At 33.8% G+C, this 21457-nt stretch overlaps 1 protein-coding gene and 1 pseudogene across 1 annotated transcript in view; one reads left to right on the plus strand and one right to left on the minus strand.

Moving 5' to 3' along the window:
* Positions 1-21457, minus strand: part of LOC147823146 (uncharacterized) — a 456826-nt gene that overhangs the window by 204259 nt on the left and 231110 nt on the right. The gene's annotated exons all lie outside the window — the stretch shown is intronic.
* Positions 10476-10566, plus strand: LOC147823147 (small nucleolar RNA U3; annotated as a pseudogene).

A 21457-nucleotide genomic window follows, 5' to 3' on the forward strand; every position in this document is an offset into this window, starting at 1 on the left:
TTATCTTATTCCTCTAATACTTTTTTTTCCAGCATCTTGATAACTAAGATTTTTCAGTATGTATTCTCCATCTAATATTGACAAGAGTAAAATTACAAATTATGCCTGACTCAGATTTACTTTTATAAATAAGTAAGATGCTATGCCTCCTGGTGACCAGGACAGCTTTGTGCAGTGCTTGAAAACAGGCCCTTCCACTCTGACACTCTTTGTCCTACTCAAATTCCACTATTTGCATTTGAAATGAATGGATGGTGAAATTTATTCTTATTCAAGGCCTTCTGTAACTGGGTTTGCATCCCAGGTTGCTGATGGAGTGTGAATAATTTCCATATTACCTTCATTACTCATAGAAACAAGCAAATAGGATTTATAGAAAATGATTGAATCCTGTGGCCATTTTTTTTCTTTCTGGTAGTATTATTGATTTTCTGATTACTTTCCATTTTTCTTTGCTTCTAAGAACACAAATGATAGGCAAGAAATTTGTTAATATCTAATTAATTACCATCTTTCAATGAAACATTTTATGTGAGTTGGGACAAAAAGAATATATTTCTATGATAGAAAATAAGGGCAAGAAGCATCAATGGGTAAAAAGAATTTAAAAAAGAAGGCATATTGTAAGCACTATTGCAATTATAATTATAAACAATGCAGTATACTTTTTTTATTATAACTTGACAATTTTCCTTATGATGTTTGTTCTAGATTTAAAATTTATGATTCCCTAAAGTTACATGAATATATAAAAGGAGAAATGTGATCAAAAAAGGAAGTGGCTTTGTCATGGGAAATATGAAACATGAAATCTTATATCTCCCAACCTGTTAACTGAATGGTATGCCAAGCTTTTGTTCTCTAGAAATCGAAGAATGGGTCCTAGGAATGACAGAGGTTAAAAGTGGGAAGATATTTATTGATAGGAAAGCTCCTGAGGAGCAGGAGGGGGTCCCGAGTGGGTAGCCTAAGGACCCCACTTTACAGAGGAGTTTTACAGGGTGAAACCCACGTGGGCACAACGTGGCCCACAGCCTTGATCATCCAGTAAGGTTACAAGGACAGTCACTTAGGTAATGGTGGTCCAATTGGGAAGCAAGCCACATGCCAAGCGTGGATGGAAAGAACAAGGATTCTCCTAGGAGGCGGTGGGTCCAGAGGTCTCTGGTCACCTCCAGGGTGGTCGATGCCTATCTATACTTCACTAAGCTCACTTCTTTGAAGAAATATGTGGGTCTGGTCATCTTGAGACCCGATTTTCAGCCAATGAGCAGCTGTGGTGTGTTTCACCTTCTCCCTGGCCCTCTTGAGGACTTAGCCCTATCTGACTGCCTATAGTATTTTTACCTAGCTCATCTATCTATAATGGCTTCATGAAGACTATTTTAAATCAGATATTTCCAGTGCTAGTTAGTTGAATAAATAATATTACAAGTAAACTCAAGGAGCAATTAGGAAAAGGACTGAAAGTTTTAAAATAAATGTATATAATATTTTTCTACTAAGCAATTAATTGTGTTAGAAGTCTTCAAGACATTTGAGCAAATTTTCAAATAAAATAACTACATATTCTATAACTTTAATCAGATTTTCATTAGTTTCAGGCTACTATGAAATCATACTAAAAACTGAACTATGTAAACAACAGAAATTTATTACTCCACAGTTCTAGAAGCTGAAATTAAGGTGTTTACAGGGTTGGTTCCTTCTTAGGGCTCCAAGGAAAGAATGAGTTCCAGGCTCCTCTCCTTGTATAGCAGAAGGTCATTATGAGGACATCATGCTCTTCCTTTATGAATGCACATGTTCAAATTTCCCCTTTTATAAAGATGTAAGTTGTATTGGATTAGGGGCCTCTCATTCATTAAGTCCTTAATGTACTATATTTGTAACAATCCAATTTCCAAATAAATTCATATTCTGAAATACTAGGAATCAGAACAGCAATCTATGAATTTTGAGAAACACGGAACTTGATCCCCAAAAGGATGAACTCCTTTTAATGGTAAAACATATGTAAACAGATAACTAATGTTTGAAATATTTATATCTTAATGTAACTTGAATGAGTAATCAAATTCTGAATTTTTATAATGCACATAATAGTAAATAATCAAAAAATTAAATTATATATGAATAAAATAAATGTAAATTAACAACATTAATTAAGTTACCATAATAGAAAATATCATTTTGTTGATTATTACAATTCAAAATGTGAATATGCATTTGTTGGCCACAGCATTATTACTTCTGATTTCAGTATATTCTATAGAGGAGTCCATTTTCTCCCTGGGTTTCTCTATTTGCTGTATTGTTGAACATATGTACCGAAAGCCTACTGTATCAGTCTATATCCAAAAAAGGAGAGCAAAAACAATGTAGAGAGGGAACATTTAGGAAAAAGACTTATTAACTATTAAAGTAGGGACAACTATTATATTAACTAGTAATATTAACTGGTAAGAAAAGAACTTTAAAAATCCAAAATGAGTAGATATTGGGGGCAACCAGTACTTCCTATGGCTGAGATAGAACACACAAGGAAGAGATCTCACAGGCTGATATCTAGAACTTGTAGCTGTAACTCATTTTTTGGTAAAGAAAACACTAGTGTTCCATCAGTACAATTTGATATAAAAATATCCTTTAGGATGGAAGGTGAAGCTATACATGTGGAGATATCTCACTAGAAAGACTTTGCTACTAAACTAGTTATCAACATGCAAACAGAGCTTTGAGGTCAAAGAGTAAAACTGAAAAGAAGGAGAAAGTAAGGAGAGTGTTTATTGGAAATGAGGAGAGAAATAGCTCCCATTTAGAAGGGTTTCTGAGCAGGCTTCTAAGGGTTTAGAATAACTATTTGAGGCTTAGGCTTTGTAATATAGAGTTTAAAGAAAATTAGTTACTCAGCCAGGGGAAATCCATTTTAAAAGAACCCAGGTCACTACATTTTTAAATTCCTCAAAGTCTAGCCCAGAGGTCTGGAGGAGTTGTTAACAAACCAAGTGTATTTTTCCTAGAAGTTTCTTTGCTGTGAGTTAGAGTTCTCATTTTAACTCTTTATCATTTTTTCTTATTTTTTTCTTCATTAAGTTTATTGGTACATTTTAGGTATACAATATGATGACATTCATCATTTGTGCCTTTGCATGATATATCTCGGTCTTACTTGTTTCCCCATTCCCCCGCCCTCCCTTCAACCCCTACATCTCTCCCTATTTACAAAGACTTTGTTTCTCTTTTTTCCTTTTCTCATATTTTTTTCCTTTCCCTTCTTTCCTTTTCCCTATCTCTCCCACTTCCCCTTGACCCCTCCCCTTTGGACCTTTTCTTCCTATTTCAAATTATCTATTATACATTCTGATCCTCATTTACACTTTTTCAGTTTCTCATATCAGAGAAAGTATTTGGTATTTACATGCATGTCCTACTTACTTCCCTTAAGAGTATGGCCTCAATGTGCCCATTTAGCTATAAATGTCACTAGTTTATCATTCTTTATGGCTGAGTAGTACTCTATTTTATAAGAAAAACCACATCTTCTTTATCCAGTCACCAGTTGATGAGTATTTAGACTGTTTCCAAGATTTAGCTCTTAGAAACTGTGTCTCTATAAACACGGGTGTGCATATATCACTGTAGTATGATGCTTTTAATTCTTTTGGGCAGATATCGAGCAGGGGAATAGCTGGGTAATTTTTTTTAATTTTAAAGCTTAACTAGTTGTATGGCTTTTATTATCTTTTAACTCAGTGTATATGCTATTTTCTTTGTAACCAGCTGATTCTGTCTTAGCCCTTATCTCTTATTAGCTGTCTACTTAGAATAAAAAGCCTTTTATGCTATAAACTCACCCAAAGTGATATAAAGGGGAAGCTGCCAGCACCCATGAACTACATAGCCAGGCAGGAAAAACTGTGGACCCTCTACTGACAAAGCTTCAAAGCCAGCTGGGCAAGAAAAAATATTTAAAAGGGTCAGGTCTATTTTAACATATCAAACAAAAGGGTGAATTCTGAGCTTAGAGGCAATAATTCCATCAACAACATACCATTACTGGCTGTATATGTCACTTAAAAACCAAAGGCACTCAATTATTTTCTTATTTAGCAATGAAAATAAAATATTACTGGCTTGTAATTACTTATTCTCACTCTTAACCCTTGAAATGACTATAAAACCAAATGATTTTCATTAAAAATTATAATGGAAAAGTTTGACATGATGAAACTTGCAGTTTCCATCTCCCACTTACTTGAGTATGCACTTGTATCACTGTAGCTATTTGACTTAATTTCAGGGTTTTGTTCTACCTTTTCAGTATATAAATTACATTACCTTTGTCATGTTTTAAGTTATAAAAAATATAGCTGGTCCCAAAAGATTCAGCTGATTTCGTGGATTTTACTACTTAGAACCAAGTTGATCTTAAATTAAAAAACAGTTATAGGGAGGTGACATCAGCAAGAGGGTAGATTAGAAAATCCAAGAACATTTTAGTCCCACAGACACAGTGACTTAATGACAAAAAGAGGCCCCCAAAATTTTATGAGGTCCCCCAAAAAAGAACAGTTAGAAAGTTGCAGCACTCCAGACAATCCCAAATTCAAGCTTAACCACCTTTAGATGGTTAAGACAACCCATTTAATTTCAAATGCATCAGCTTGTCTTCCAAACTAGCACAGTTTGAGATTTGGAGAAAAAATCCAACTCATATCTTCTCTTTAGGGAGTGAAAGAGAAGGATGGAAAGAATATGTATCATTCTGACTATTAGGCAGCTTTTGGAGTAACTGGTTTTCAACTCACATATTTTGAATGTCTTCAGGCCATTCTAAACAAAAGAGAGGGCCTAAGATTGTAGAAGCCTCAAAGAACTTATAATTCTGTGGAGAAGTCAGTGCAGCTAACTATAATTGAGAAAAAGCACCAAGCTCATTGTTTCTTTTATCAGATGGAAAGAGAAGTGAGATTTGGTCTCAATATTCTAAATCTTCTGAGCACTGTTTAATGCATTGGTTTCAATTTCACCTGGCTCTGAGCTTTGATGAAAAAGACAGCTCTTGGAGGCTTAAGAGCTATGGAAAACTAAAGTGAGGTCAGTAACTTGCAGTGCCAGATAACCACCAGCATCAAACAGGCACAGACACTAGGGGGAGAAAGACATTCACATACTTGAAAAAGAAAGAAGCACATTTCTCTAATTGAGAAATTACACATTCAAACCCAGAAAAGATACATCCCCATGAAAAATTTAAAGAGACCTCCGGAATCTCTAAATGAACTTATGTGAGAAGGACTTCTCTATAAGCCAAGCCATAAAAACTGGGAGAGATGGCTGTTTCATCAGAAACAAAAATCACACACACAAAAAGAAGAATATGAAGAAACAGGAAATCATGATTGAAATAAATAAATCTTAAGAAACCAGCCTTACATATAGAGATTATTACCAAAGAATTTAAAATAATAATTTTCACAAATCCATTGTGCTATAAATATCAAAAACAGACAAGTAATCATAAAAGCAATGTATGAACAAAATAAGAAAATCAACAGAGATGCAATTATAAAAAAGAGCCAAATAATCTCCAAGCTGAAAAATACAACTATAAAATAAAAAATTTCACTAGAGATAATCAATAGCACCCTTGATCAAGAAGAAAAAAAAATTTGTGAATTCAAAGACCAAAATAGCAGAGTGAAAGGAACAAAAAGAAAAAGAAAGCCGAAAGGACTTATATAACAACACAAAACAAATCAATATACAAATGATAGGATTCCCAGAAGGAAAAATAAAGAGAGAAATAGACCAACGAGTTTATTTGAAAAACTAATGTCCTCAAATTCCCCAAATCTGAGCAAGAAATTTAAGACCATCAAATTTAAGTTCAAAGGATTCCAACTAGGGTGAATCTAAAGAGACATTCACAGCACAAGTATAAATAAACTACTAAAATTCAAGGACAAAAAGAAAAATTAAAAATAGCAGGATAACAGCAATTCATCACATTACAAAAGAGCATCAATAAGATTTTTAGCCAATCTCTGAGAAGAACTTATAAAAAGGCCAGAAGGGACTGAGATGATATATTTGAAGTGCTGAAAGAAAATACTGCCAATCATTAGTAATATATCTTTAAAAATCTTTTTTAAATGAAGGGGAAAATTTTGGATAAAACTTAAGAAAGTTTATCACTAAATTTATCTTGCATAAATAGCTAAAGGGACTCTTTCAAGTTGAAATAAAAAGACATTAGAAGGCAACTGATAGCTTATAGAAACATAAAGGTCTGGGCTAAAGATAAATATATACAAAAATACAGAATCCTGTAATACTATCATCGACAGCTAAGTTGGATAGAAATATTGTAGGCAGTCAGATAGAGGTAGGCCCTTGGGGGAGTCATTGCAGAAGATGAGAAGACATTACAACTCTGGCTGGAGGTGCATCTATGGTAGACCAGGCCTCAAGACAAAGATAGAATGGCTAGGCCTGCATGCCTCCCTGGGGGATAATCAACAACTTGAAGATTATACTATAATTGGTATCACCTGGTCCAATAAAGTCTAGATAGACATCAGTCACCCAGGTGAGTGACCAGGATCTCCTGATCCATCTCTTCCTAAAAAGATCTTTGTTCTTTCCATGTACACTTGCTACATGACCTGCTTTCCCACTAGAATAATACTACCTAAGTGGCTATACTTGCAATCTTATTGGATGATCATAGTTTTGATCCATGTTGTACTCACTTTGTGATTTTGTAGACACCTCATAATGTTGTTCTATAAAACTTCCTCTGAGAAGTGGGCTTATTGGCCCCTCACTCTCAGGTCCCCTCCTGTCTCTCAGGAGCTATTTCTCTCAATAATTTTTTCCTATTCTTAGCCTCTGTTGCTTTTTAGAATTCATTCTTCGATTCTGAGGAACACGAACTCAGCACATCTGACATCTAGCTGGTTGGGGGTTATATTGTTCCCCTATATCAATACCATAATGGTGGTATATAAATCAATTTTAATTAGCATATGGAATTTTTAAAAGTATAAATATAATAACAAAAAATGAATATAAATATAGAGATATACTTGTAACAATGGTATAATAAACAAGAAAATGAGGAAGGTGTACAGGTATGATTTATATATGCAACTGGAGTTAGCTTTATAAGTTTAAAACATATCATTATAACTATAAGATGCCTCATATAATCCCAGCTGTAAAATAACAATAGACTGCACAGAAAAAATGAGAAAGGAATAAAAATACATGACTACAATAAAATGAGAAAAGAATCAAATAATATAAATATAAAAAATAAAAATCAATGACACACAGAGGCAACAGGAAGGGATAAAATAACTATAAGGCATACATGAAACAATGAAATGACAATAGTAGTATGATCTTTTCTATCAGTTACCACATGTAAATAGGTAACAATCTCCAATCAAAAGTTGAATGGCTGAATCTTTTAAAAATCTTTAGGTTCTTTTTATAGTACTTGGTATAGAACCCAGGGGTGCTTTACTATGAAGCTACAATCCTAGGGGTTTTTTCTGTAATTTTGAGACAGAGTCTCCCTAAGTTGCTGAGAGAGTGCTCAAACTTGCCATCCTCCTGCCTCAGCCTCCCACAGTGCTGGGATTACAAACATGTGCCATCATGTCTGGTATCAAAGAATTTTAAAACAATGAAATCCAGGCATATTCTAGATATAAGAGACTTACTTTAGATATAAGGAGATAATATAGACTGAAATTGAAAAAATGAAAAAAGACATTTCATTCCAGTAGTAAACAAAAGGGAGAAGGAGTGGCCATACTTACATCAAACAAAATATATTTTAAGTAAAAATGTTTCATAAGACATTGAGAAAGGTAATATATAATGACAAAAAAAATCACCTCACTAGGAAAGTATAACATTTATAAATATATGTGGATTTATAGAAAAACACCCAAATAGACTAAACACTGACAGATTTGAAAGGACAAACTAATATAAGACTAATAGATTTAAATACCACTATCTTAATAACCAATAGATCACCCAGGCAGAAGATAAGGTAGCAGAGAATTTGAATAATATTATAAACTAATTGGACCTAAGAGACATATGCAGTGCATTTCACCCAATAATAATAGAATACACATTTTTTGCAAGCACACACAGAAAATTTTTCAAGCTAGGTCACAGTTTAGACCAAAACATATGTCTTAGAAAGTTTTAGGAAACCTGAGATCATATGAAGTGTCTTTTCTGATCACAATGGAATGAAACTAGAAATCAATACCAAAGTGAAATCCAGAAAACTGACAAATACGTGGATATTAAACATTCAAATAAGATTTGTAAAACCAGTGGGTCAAAGAAAAGATCATGTAGGAAATTTAAAAATATCTTGAGACAAATAAAAATCTAAATACAATACATCAAAATTTATGGGATGTTGAAGACAGTACTAAGATGAAAGTTTATACTAGTAAATGCTTAGTTAAGAAAGAAATAAGATCTCAAATGATCTAACTGGATACCTCAAGAGATTTAAAAAACAGAACAAGAACAAACTAAATCAAAAGATAGGAGAAGGAAGGAAATAAGTATTAGAACAGAAATAGAGAAGAGAAAAATAGAAAAAACATCAAAAACGCTCAGAGTGTTTTGTGAAAAGATCACTAAAATTGGCAGCATATAACTAATAAAGAGATTCAATCAGTAATCAGAAACTTGAAGTAAAGTACAGGAAAGAAGGCTTCACTGGAGAGTTTCACTAAGCATTCAAACAATTAACAAGAATCCTCAAACTCTACCAAATTACTAATGAAGATTGAACAATCCTGAATAATTTTATGACACTGAGTTTACCCCAATACCAAAACAAGACAGAAAAATGACAACAAAGCAAAATGACAGATCAATATTCTTAATATAAAATGATAAAAAAACGGATTTGGAGAGCCCTGCCCAATGCCAAGAAGGTGACCTTCTAGGGCAACCATTACCACTGCCCCAGAGCACCAAGGAGCACAGGGCCCCCAGTACCTAGGAGGTGAGCCTCTCAGGCCACTGTACTATTGCTCCAGAGTGCCAAGGAGCAGAGGTGCCCCCCCAGCACTGAGGATTTGTGCTGCCCGGGTTCCAGCACCCCCCACCATGGCTGTGCTGAGCCATTACCTGGATCCACACAACACAGTTACAGGGGTCATAAAGGACATTGTTCTGAGCTTGAGAAGATAGAGCAAAAGTGAACAACAAACAGAGGGCCTCTCTGAGGCTCCTTGATGAAAATTAAAGCCCACTGGAAAAGTGAAGAAAATCTCTGCAATAAAGGCACACCAGACCACCTTAGTTGAGGGAGCAGTGGTGTGGACCAGAGTGTCATGGCTGCAAGCATATCCCACCCAGGGCTCTACCCCAACCCCAGAGGCTGGGACACACTGGCCTAAGCCAAGGGCCTGCCTGGAAAAGAGCTGGACAGGCACACAAACAACAGCCAGAGATTCACCCTGACACTATTAGTAAGTGCATGAGACCCTAGCCAGAAGCTTGCTCACACAACAGGAACTAGGGTGCACGATCCCCAGCCAAAGACCCTCCCAGACAACAGTTACATAGGGGTCCCTAGACAGAGGCACACCTAGCTACCATCCCAAGTGTGCACAGGCCCCAACCAGAAGCCCACACAGACAACAGGTCAGCTCAGGGATCCAGAAGGCCACCACTCTGAATCCAGAAATTAGTGTACTGGTGATCAGCAGAGAAAAGGTTGCTTGGTGGCTTACTGAGAATTGAAGACCACTTGGTAACCAAAAAGTTGCCTCAACAACGGCACAGCAGGCTGCATCTGTTGAAATGAGAAGACATGTAAACAAGTCTCAAAAACAGACTTCCAGATCACCTAAGGCAACCCCAAAGGGAAATGAGATGGAACACTCTGATACTCAACCACCTGGAATCCCTGAACTGGCAACAAAAGAGGATCTGGAAAAAATGAAATCAGAAATAATTTCTCAGATAACAGAAGAGATTGTGCCCATAGTGCAAGACATGAATAATAAATCTAGAGAGGAATGGACACTGATTAAAAAAAAAATGGAGGAGCTGAGGAACATGATAGAATCCCAACATAGGAAACAAATGGAATCCATAAAAGAGATGTGAACAGATGTCCAGGACATTAAAAACTCCATTGAAAGTTTATGTAACAGAATGAGCCAATGTGAGGACAGAATTTCAGATATAGAAGATAAGATTGTAATTAGTGAACAGGAAAAGAAAAATTTCTTTAAAATAGTAAGGGACCATGAGAAATCAATCCAGCAGCTGCTAGACAATGCAAAGAAGAATAACATAAGACTGATCAGAGTCAATGAAGAAACAGGAGTGAGTGCAGATGACAGAAAAAAAACTGTTCACAGAAGTGATGGCAGAAAACTTCCAAAGCAGGGGAAAAGAACTGACATACAAAGGCTATATTTTCAGGGATCATTTCTATAGTTCATTACTAGAGAAGTTTCTCTGATCATGTAGAGTACAAGAACTTGACATACAGACAGGGGAGGCATATAGGACCCCATTTAGCCTTGATAAAAAAAAAATCTAGGCATAGGCATATAATAGTTAAAATTCCAGAAACCCAGCAGAAGAACAAAATTCTACAAGCAGTGAGAGAAAAGAAACAAATCACATACAAAGGAAAGCCCATCAGAATCACAGCAGACTTCTCAACACAAACCCTCAAGGCAAGAAGAGCTTGGAGTGACATATTTCAAGGCCTAAAGGAAAACAGCCTCCAACCCAGATTGATAGACCCTGCAAAACTATCTTTCAAAATTGATGGAGAAATAAGATACTTTCATGATAAAGAGCACCTTAGGAACTTCATGAATACAAAACCAGCATTACAAAAGATTTCAGACAATATCCTAGGAAAGGACAATGAGGATCACAACCCCAGGAAGCCCAGCTGAATGAATCCATCAGGCACAACAAGAAATTAAATGCAAAGGGGGAGAATCCAAGAAAAAGAAAAAGTCATGACAATGATAAGTCAATACGTATCAGTTATAATCATCAATGTTAATGGTCTCAATTCACCAATCAAAAGAAATAGAATGTTAGAATGGGTCAAGAATCAAGATCCAACAATATTCTGCATACAAGAAACACACTTAATTCAAAAAGAAACCCATAGACTGAAAGTTAAAGGGTAGAAAATAATACTTCATGCAAACAGGAACCAAAAAAAAAAAAAAGAAAGAAAGCAGGAGTAGCTATCCTCATTGCAGATCAAGTGGATTTCAAACCAAAATCTGAAATATTTCTGGTCCCAAGAATTTCAGATAAGGGATAGTCAACTTGTATGTACAAATATATTGTGAACATGTTGTTTTCATTTCTCTTAAGTAAAAACTTAAGAACAGAACAGTTGGTTCTTAGTAGTAATAGAAGAAACTTCTATATTGTTTTCCAAAATGGTTTTATCATTTTACATTCACATTAGCAGTATTAGAAAGTTCTAACTGGTCCACAACTAAGCTGACATTTGTTCTTTAAAAACTTTTAACTTGAGCCGGGGATTTAGCTCAGTGGTTTCGCTGCCCGCTGCACAAGCCCAAGGACCCAAGTCCGATCCCTAGTACCCAAAAAAAGAAAAAAAAAACTTTTAACATAATCTCCCTAATGAGTGTATAATACAATCTTGTTATTGTACTGATTAGTATTTTTCTGATTCTAGTGTTGCACACCTTTCTTTGTGCTGTACTGGCTATTTATCATCTTCTTGTGTCTACTTTTTAATTGGGTTGTCTATTAATGAGCTGTAAGTTCTTTATATATTCTGCTAATAGGTTATATATTATAAATATGTTCTGTTTAAGGACTACTTTTCATTTTCTTAATGATGTCTTTTAAAATTCTAAATTTTGATGGAATCTCATTTATCAATTTTTTTCTTTTATACATGTTTTTTGTATCCCTGGAAATTCTTGCCTACCCTAAATTCATGAACATTTTCCCTTATAATTTCTTCTTAAATTTTTATAGTTTTAGTCTTTCATATTTAGGTTCATAGATCCTTTCAAGTTATTTTTATTTATGGAAAATAAGGTTGAGGTTAATTTTTACATATGGATATCAGGTGTTCTAGTACCATTTGTTGAAAACATTATCTTTTCCTCTGCTCTTGAGTTTATGTTCTATAAAATGTTAATGTTAAATAATCTTTCAAAAACCAGTGGACCATATATGTGTGATTCTATTTCTAGATTCTGTGTTTTATTCCATTGATCTATATGTCTTTCCTTATGCCAACATTGCCTTGATTACTGTAGCTTTAGAGGAAGTCTTACAATTAGGTAATAAATGTCTTCCAACACTGTTTTATTTCTTTTTCTTTTTACTTTTCTAGGTCTTTTGTACTCCTACATAACTTTTAAATTTCAAGATCCAATTCTTCATTTATAGCAAGTATACATAGACCTGAATTTTTATATATACCTTGTGTTTTCTAATCCTGCTAAATTCAAATACAAGTTCTAGGGGCTCCTAGAGATTTCTTAGTATTTTCTCTGTAGAGGATCATTTCATCTACATATAAAGATTTTGCTTCTACCTTGCCAATCTTATCCTAATTGTGTCATTTTATTGCCAGACTATTTTGGCTGGGCCTAGGTTTCAAAGTTTAATGGACAGATAAAGAGTAAGCATATATGCCTTTGTTCTCCACCTTAGGGAGAAAGCATTGTATCTTCTTCATTCATATAAGATGTTCTCACTGGAAGTATGGAGTACATGTCTTTAATCTGTTGAGAAGTTTCTGTTCTACTTCTAGTCTCCTGATAGCTTTTACCATAAACAGCTGTAGAATTTAGTCCAATACTTTTTCTGCAACTACTGATGGGATCATCCCTTTCTCTGTTAAAATGATGACTTTGGGGGATGGATCTTCCAATGTTGAACCAACACTGCCATCCCTATAAGAAAACCACTTTCTACATACTGCCAGATCTGACTTCTAATAGTTTGTTTTGTTAAATAAATTTTTATCTATGTTCATACTTTTTTCTTCTATTATCTTTATCCAGTTTTAGGATTAGCACAATGTTGAGTTCCTAAAATGAGGGGAGAAGTGTTCTTTCTTTTTTCTGCTTTAAATGTTCGATATAATTCATCAGTTAAAATGTATATGAGCCGGTTGTCATATAGGTATGTTTTCAAGGTAAGAATATACATTCTTTAATAGGTGCTATTCAAATTTTATATTTCTTCCAGAGTCGGTTTAATTAATTTGTCTTCCAAGGTACTTCATAGAAGTTGTCAAATTTATTTCAAAAGAGAGTTTTGTAATATGCTTTCTATATCTTTTTAAATTCTGTAAAATCTGTGGTAATGTCCTCTAACTCTTGATATTGTAATTTTTAAACAATGTATAATTGATATTGTGAAATAGGAAGAAAAGTTCTAAAGGAGCAGGGGAAGTGGGAGGGGTAGGGGAAAGGAAAGAAGGGAAAAGACAAAATATGAGAAAAGGAAAAAATGGAAACAAAGTCTTTGTAAATCATGAAGGGTGGAGGGGGTGAAAGGAGGGCAGAGGAATGGGGAAAAAAATAAGAACCAAGATATATCATGTAAAGTTACAAGATCCCAATGATGAATGTAACTGCATTTTATACCTAAAATGTACTAATAAACTTAAAGAAAAAAAAAGAACAAGATTCAACAGCACATCAAAAGGATTATATAATATGAACAAACAAAATTTATTTCTGGAATGTAAGGATGATTCTACAAATGGAAATTAATCAATGGAATATACTACATTAACAGAATGGACACTAAACAAACGTCACTTGAATTCATTTTTAAAAAGCACTTGACAGTATTTAATAACTTTTCATGATTAAAAAAAAAACCCTCAGCAAAAAGGCATAGGAGTAAATTACCTCAACATATTAAAGGTCATACATAAAAACTTTACATCTAAAATCATCTTCAGCAGTGAAAAACTGAATGCTTTGCCTCTGTGGTCAGGAAGAAAGCATGGCTGCACATTCAAAAGTCCTAGTCAGAGCAATTAGGCAAGACAAGTAAATACAGGACATCCAAATTGTAAAGAAGAAGTAAAATTTTCTTTGTTCACAGATTTTATATATATATAATATATATACATTTATAATATATATATATATAGAGAGAGAGAGAGAGAGAGAGAGAGAGAGAGTCCTTAATATTTCACATTCACACATACCCAATATTGTTAGGATTAATGAAACAATTCAGTAAAGTTACTAAATATAAAATTAACATAAAAATCTGTTGTCTCCTATACACTAACAAAAACAATCTAAAAAGGAAATTGAGAAAACAATCCCTTTCAATAGTGCCCAAAAGAACAAAACATTGTATTTAGTAACTTAACCAAGAAGAGGAAAGTCTATGTATTGAAGACTCTAAAACATCACTAAAAGTAATAAAAGATAGAAATGAATAAAAGGCATCCATTTTAGTGGACTGGAAGACAATACTGTTAAGTATTATCTAAAATGATCTACAGATTCAGTGTAATCACTATCAAAATCCCAATGACAGTTCTTTGGAGAAATAGAAAAAAGATCCTAAAATTCATTTGTCATCTCAAAAGACCCTGAAGAGATAAAATAATCTTGAGAAAGAGAATTAAAGTTGATGGCCTCACACTTTCTGATATCAAAACATATTATAAAACTATGTGATCAAAACAGGATGGTACTGCATAAAAACATTCAGACCAATTAAACTGAAAAAAACCCCAAAATGAACCCCAACATATAGAGCCAAATGACATAGCCATATGTCAAAGATGCAAGGGCTATATATTGGAGAAAAGACAGTTTCTTTAAAAAGTAGTTTTGGGAAAACTGCAAAAGAATGAAGTTAAGCTCCTATCCTTACACCACATACAAAGATTAATTCAAATTACATTAAGGATGTAAAGGCATAAATATAAGAGCTAACTGATAAATTTCCTAATAAAAAACATCATAATATTGTATTTGGTAATTATTATTAGGTATGACACAAAAAGCACAGACAACAAAACAAAAATATGCACATGGTTCTATATGAAACAAAACATTCTACTCAGCAAAATAATCAAGAGAGTGGAAAAGCAAACACAGAAAGGGAAAAAAATTGCAAAACATATGTCTAATACAAGGTAATATTCAAAATATATAAAGATCTATGACTCAAAAACAAAAAACAATCCCCCAAAACAGGCAAAAGACTTGATTAAGTATTTCTCCAAAGAAGATACACAAATGGTCAAAAATCATATTAAAAGATGGTTAACATCATGTACCTTAAGAAAATGCAAAACAAAATCACAAGGGAATATTAGCATACAACTATTAGAATGGCCGTGATCAAAGAATAAAAATAAAAACAAAGAGGCTAACCAAAAATATGTAAAATCACAAGTTCTGGGAAAGACATGAGAAAATTGGAAATATTATACACTTTTGTTGGAAATATAAAATGACGCAGCTACTATGGCAAACAGGATGCAGTGGTGGTGAAACTAGGGCACAAGTGTTATTTGTTTTCATTTTATTTTTAAGACAAAAGATATTAATGTATGAGTCATTTTTCTAAACTAAAACCTTAGTATTCAGGTTTAAGTGCAGTGTTGGCACTGCAATAAAAAAAGGTGTTTTGGGTTGCAATTTGTGCACTTTTCTCTAAAAGGATCACCATCCCTGGTATAAAGGTTTCTTAAAAACAATAAAAGTAGAATTACCATATGATCCAGCAATTCCATAGTATATGCATACAGTGAAATATTTTTCAGAATTTAAAGAAGGAAAACATGTCATATGTTATACAATGGATGAAGCCCAAGAATACTATGCCAAATGAAAAAAGCCAATCACAAAAAGACAAGTGCTGTACTATTCTATTTATATAGCTATTCAAAACAGTTAAACTCTTAGAAACAAGGTAAAATGCTGGTTTCCAGGGGATTATGGGAAGAGGAAAAGGGGAATTGTTAAATGGATATAGGGTTTTACTTTTTTCAAGATGAAAAATACCTGAGATCTGCTGCCCCAGAATCCACATATAGTTAACACTTCTATATTGCATGCTTTAAAAATATTTAAGCTACTAAACTTTATTTCATGTTTTTGACCACAATAAATCATAATCACAACAATAAAGTGGATATGAGTCTTTAAATGGCCCCATTGTTCTCAGTTACAATCTGGTTATGGTCATTCAGGTAATTCATAATATGTTTACATTATTTTTATATATTTTTATAATATAATTTTTGAAATTTAAATTTGCTCATGAAGAGCTAGGGATCCTCCTGGAATATTTCCAGAGCACTGGATGTGTGTAAGGAGAAGTATGGAGGACGTGGAAAGGCATCCTATATCCGGATGTGAGAGATCCAGTGTGTTATTAATTTGTATCTCATGATTGAAAGAGTAACACTTTACACACAGCTGAATTGCCAGAGATCCAGGAAGAGACAAAATACAAGGCCTCTATAGGTAACCCTAATGCTGACCTTAGACTTACCTTCAGAAAATTCCTATGAATTTTTGATGAATAGTAAAAAATTGTATTTAAAAATAATAAATTTGTTATAAAGAAAAGCTACAATAAAGAAAGCCACTTCTAAGAAGAGATTTGGCTCCATTAGATTAGATTTTCACCATGACCTAAAAATTTCTAGACATTTAACAATTTGTAAAAGTTCCTGTTTTATACTCGAAATATACTAATTAATAATTTTCCCAAATTGAAATTAGAAGTGCGAAATAATATACTTACTACTGTATTGTAAAAATCACTTTATTCCATACAGTTGTCATACATTCAGAGCATTACTACTTTACCATCAAACTTGGCCCAGAGTAAACACTGTTCATTTCTTGTATCTTCCTTGATGGTCATATCATTCATAGCCACAACATTTTCTATAATTTTTACTAAAGAAAAATGTAACATCAAATATTTCTTGGCTCAGGAATCCAGACTGAACAACATAAAAACCACTCAAGTCATGTCAGACATTCATTTGATATCAGAAATGTAACATTAAATCTCATAACCATGATTCAACAATTAAAGTAGCATGTGAAATTAAATAGTGGTTATTTGGAAATAACTGAACTTTAAAGCAAAAATTTAGTAGTCATCTGCAAGATGAACCTCCTTATTGCATATTTAGCAGGTAAATGAAAATTAATAATGCCCCCCAACTAATGTCTAGATGCTAGAATTAGTAGCATATTAATAGTTGCAAAGATGGCTTAAATAATTGTTATAAATCATTTTTAGTGCATACTATCAGTCGATCATATACTTGACAATAATTAGATTTTCTGTTCTTTGAAAATGTAATTGTCATTGTAGAGTGCAGTGACTATAATGATTATATATTGTATTCCTAAAAAATGCCAAAGTTATGATGTCAAGTATTCCCATCACAAAAATTATAATTAATTGAAATAGTGCATTTATTAGATAGATGTAATCATTCCACAATTTATATGCATTTCAAAATATCATGTGACACAAAGTAAATATATAATTTTATCTGTCAATTAAAAAATAAAAATAAACTAGAAAAGAATTTTAAAGTTAGTAAATTGAATTTTATCTAAAAAGAAAAGAGGAAAAGAAAAGTTAACTGACTAAGACTGTAATCACCACTAAAGTACAGATTTGCTATCTGCAAATAAAAATGAAGGTCCATAAATTGCTACAGATTAATATTGTTAATCCATTTCATGGAAAACTTTGAAATAATGGGAACTTCAAGTAATCAAGTTCAGTTAATAATGACAAACTTGCAAAGTCAATAAACCAAGTGCATTATAAATAATAAATTAAAAGCATATGCCTCTCACACAAGTAGTATGTTTGCTGGTAAACAAAGATCTACTTCTAAATTTTTTAGTATATTTTCCTCTGATATGTTATTTGTATACATAGAAACTTCGACAGTTGATTTTGATTCCCATTATGCTAATATTTTAACATAAAATAACATAATTTTAATTCTAATAATATCATCCAAACATTCATCAACTGACAACAGTGCTTTAAGAAACAGTGCTTAAAGAAACAGTGCTTAAATCAGTACTTCAGAATGCAAGTTAATTACGAAAAACACTAACAAGATAGCCAAAGAGCCAGCAGGATTCATTCTGCTATTAATTTGAGAAGGTGCATTCTGTGATATTTTAGAATGGACAGTAAGAAAATAAAAACACCATGAAACTGGCTTTTACTTTAGCCAAAATCATCATATGCCAGCCAAGAAAAATGGAGAAAATACAAGCAAGCTGTTGGCAATGTGATTCAAGATGAATTTCTCATTATAAAACGTCTTTAGGCATATTTGTTCCTAAGGGAAACGAGTTGTATGTTTGATGACAAGGAGACTCTTTAGACTTCACTTTAGACTCTAGGTCGTAATCTGCCTTTTCTTAGAACATTTACTTATAATTGTAAATACTTTTCTCCCTTCTTGACAAGTAAAGTTCTCTTTAAAGTCTTTTATGAGTTTTAATATCCTAGGAATATCATTCTCAAGAACCTGAGAGCCATCCCTCTGAAATGTAACCCTTAAGGAAGATAGCGACCTTTCCTGCCATTCTCTATGGGAAGGTAGGAGTCTAACTGCAGTGATCAATTTGCTCCAAGTTGAAAAACTACTTTCTGTTACAAAGATGTGAGAAAACTTACTTGTACCTTAAGGTCAATCACCAAACACAACTGGCCTATGTTCCTTCTCTGCAATTCTTTTGTTGTTGTTGTTCATTAAGTTTATTGGTACGTTGGAGGTATACATTGCGATGACATTCATCATTGGGAATTTGTACCTGTACATGATATATCTTAGTTCTTATTTTTTCTCATTCCCCTTCCTTCCTTGCCATCCCTCTGACTCTCCCTATTTACAAAAGCTTTGCTTCTGTTTTTTCCTTTTTTTCTCATTTTTTCTTTTCCTTTCTTTCCTTTTCCCCAGCCCTCCTCCCTAGTTTGCATTCCCCTTTGAACATTTTCTTCCTATTTCACAATATCTATTATACACTTTGTTCCTCATTTACACTTTCAGTTTCTTAACTTTCTAGTGTTTTAATGGAACTAAATATAGCATTCATATTTGGTTCCTGTTCCCTTTCTATTGTTAGAAATAGTATTGGAATATATATAGGGTGCAATTTTGTCTTTAGCAGGTGAGTTTTGAGGAATATCCTTTCTTACATAGAATGTGAAACTTGTATAGTATATATAATGATGGGAGCTGAACAGATAATAGAAAGGGCCAAAGATGGCTGCAAAAGAGCCTAGGATATCTGCTCAATTATTTTCAGAAGTTTTACTCTTAGTGTCAGAATTGGGGCCGGGGTAAGGAAAAACTAAAACTAATGTTATGGCTGAAATGTTTCAGTTCTGTAATTTATCGGGGGATAATGTGTCATAAGATGTGAGATTTGCCTCCACATTTCACAGTAGAGAAAACCCACCCAAAGGCAAAAGTATTTACATATCAAGAGGAGAGAAAGAGCACAGGAGAAAAGAGGGACAGGATCTCACTGGGAGAGTTAATTCCTAATGGACCTTGGAGACAGATCAGGGTGGGCCAGAGGATGGACTCTTCTTAAGCTCCTTTTCACCTACACTAAAAGGGAAAAGTCAAAAAGAGATCGCTTTTTCTTACTAGAAAATACTGGACATGTCTTAATATTGACTAAAAGAAATTAATAATTGATGATTACCTGAATCAGATGTTCTTCAAAATCAGAGTTCAAATTTAGAAAATAAAGTGCTTATTCCAGGTAAACAGTTCTCTTCGTTTGGGGTTAGAATTTCTGCAGATTTCTACTACCACATGCAGGACATTCATAGACCCAGGAGGTTTTTTCTGAGCAACATTAATGAGTCTTGAAAAAGAAAGGTCATTTGAGATCGAATGAAAATGACTTTTCCCTTTGTATTCAATGATTGTATTCTTTAGAGGGTACAAAGCAATTTATAATTCAATGCTTCTGTTAAGAGCCCTCCACAGAAATATGAAAGCATAGTATCATATTTTGAATTTGCTTCACGTTAACTAGAATCCCAAACTGCCTATATTCTGCACCAACACGGTGTAGGAAAAGCTTAAACTGGGTGACCTGACATACTACTGTAAATCTGGCCATTTTTACTGAAAAAAAATGAGAAAGAGGAAGAAGAGGGGGCAGGAGGATGAAGAGAGTGATGAGGAGAAGGAATCTAGATTAAAGAAGGGTCCAAATGTTGGGAAGGTGGATTGGTTAAAGAAGTAGATGTCAGAGAAGGCACGACAAAAATACATCTTTTTCTCTATGAGAAAGGTAGAGTAAGATACAAGTCTCCCATAGAGGAATAGAGGCCAGTTTCCATGAGGGAGACAGAGGTGGTTTTACTCTGAGGTCAGGCAAAATTAAAGGTGGACTGCAGGGTACCAGGATGACCATGGACCTATGGAGGAAGGTCTGGTTTCAGAAAACTAATCATCTATGCACACAGAGGGGTCTTTAATGATGTGATTATAGGGAGCCTGATATGCAATGTGCCAGATGATGAGAGTGAAAAGAGAAAACCAGGAGATGAGGTAATGTCATCTCATTGGGTATAAGACCTAAACATTGGGAGCGATAACCCCAAGTGTGATTGTTGGTGTTATTTATTTCTAACATGGATCCTGTCCATGTCCCTGGATAGTTACAGTGTTTGTTTCCTCACCAAAAGGAGGAATGAGAGAAGTTGAAGTATTTCCAATACCTGTTACTCTATTTTCTTTCAGGTTCCCAGTAAGGTCCACTATATTTTTCATCATAGACTCATACATATTGGAAGTCTATATAGTTCCTGTGCTATTAAAGTTAAGAAGCAGTGATGTAACCTGCCCCATAGGCTTATAGTTTGGTCCTGAGGGAGTATTTTTTTCAACTGGGGAGCTGAGACCTACACCCTCCTCAAACTCCATCCTGGTGATTGAGATTATGTAAGGTGTGTGTGTGTGTGTGTGTGTGTGTGTGTGTGTGTGTATTTGTGTGCAACATTACATTTTTATATATTTATATATTGTGACATGACTAAATCAAATTATATAACAAATGCATTACCTCATGATGTTCTTACTTTTGTGGAATGAGTACATCAAATCTACTCAGTATTTTTCAAGTATATACTGCACTGTCACTGGATCATATAATAGCTCTATGTTTAATTTCTGAGGAACTTCTATACTTTTTTCCATAATGGCTATACTTATTTACCTTCCCACCGACAATGTATAAGGGTTCTCTTTTCTCCATATCTTCACCAAAACTTGTCTATCACCTTTTTAATAATAACAGCAATTCTAATAAGTATGAAGTGATATCTTGTTTTAATTTGCACATCTCTACTGATCAGTAAT

This window comes from Heterocephalus glaber, unplaced genomic scaffold, assembly GCF_053883595.1.
Source record: "Heterocephalus glaber isolate CG9 unplaced genomic scaffold, H.glaber_assembly_v1.0 deba00001600, whole genome shotgun sequence".
Lineage (NCBI taxonomy): Eukaryota > Metazoa > Chordata > Mammalia > Rodentia > Bathyergidae > Heterocephalus > Heterocephalus glaber.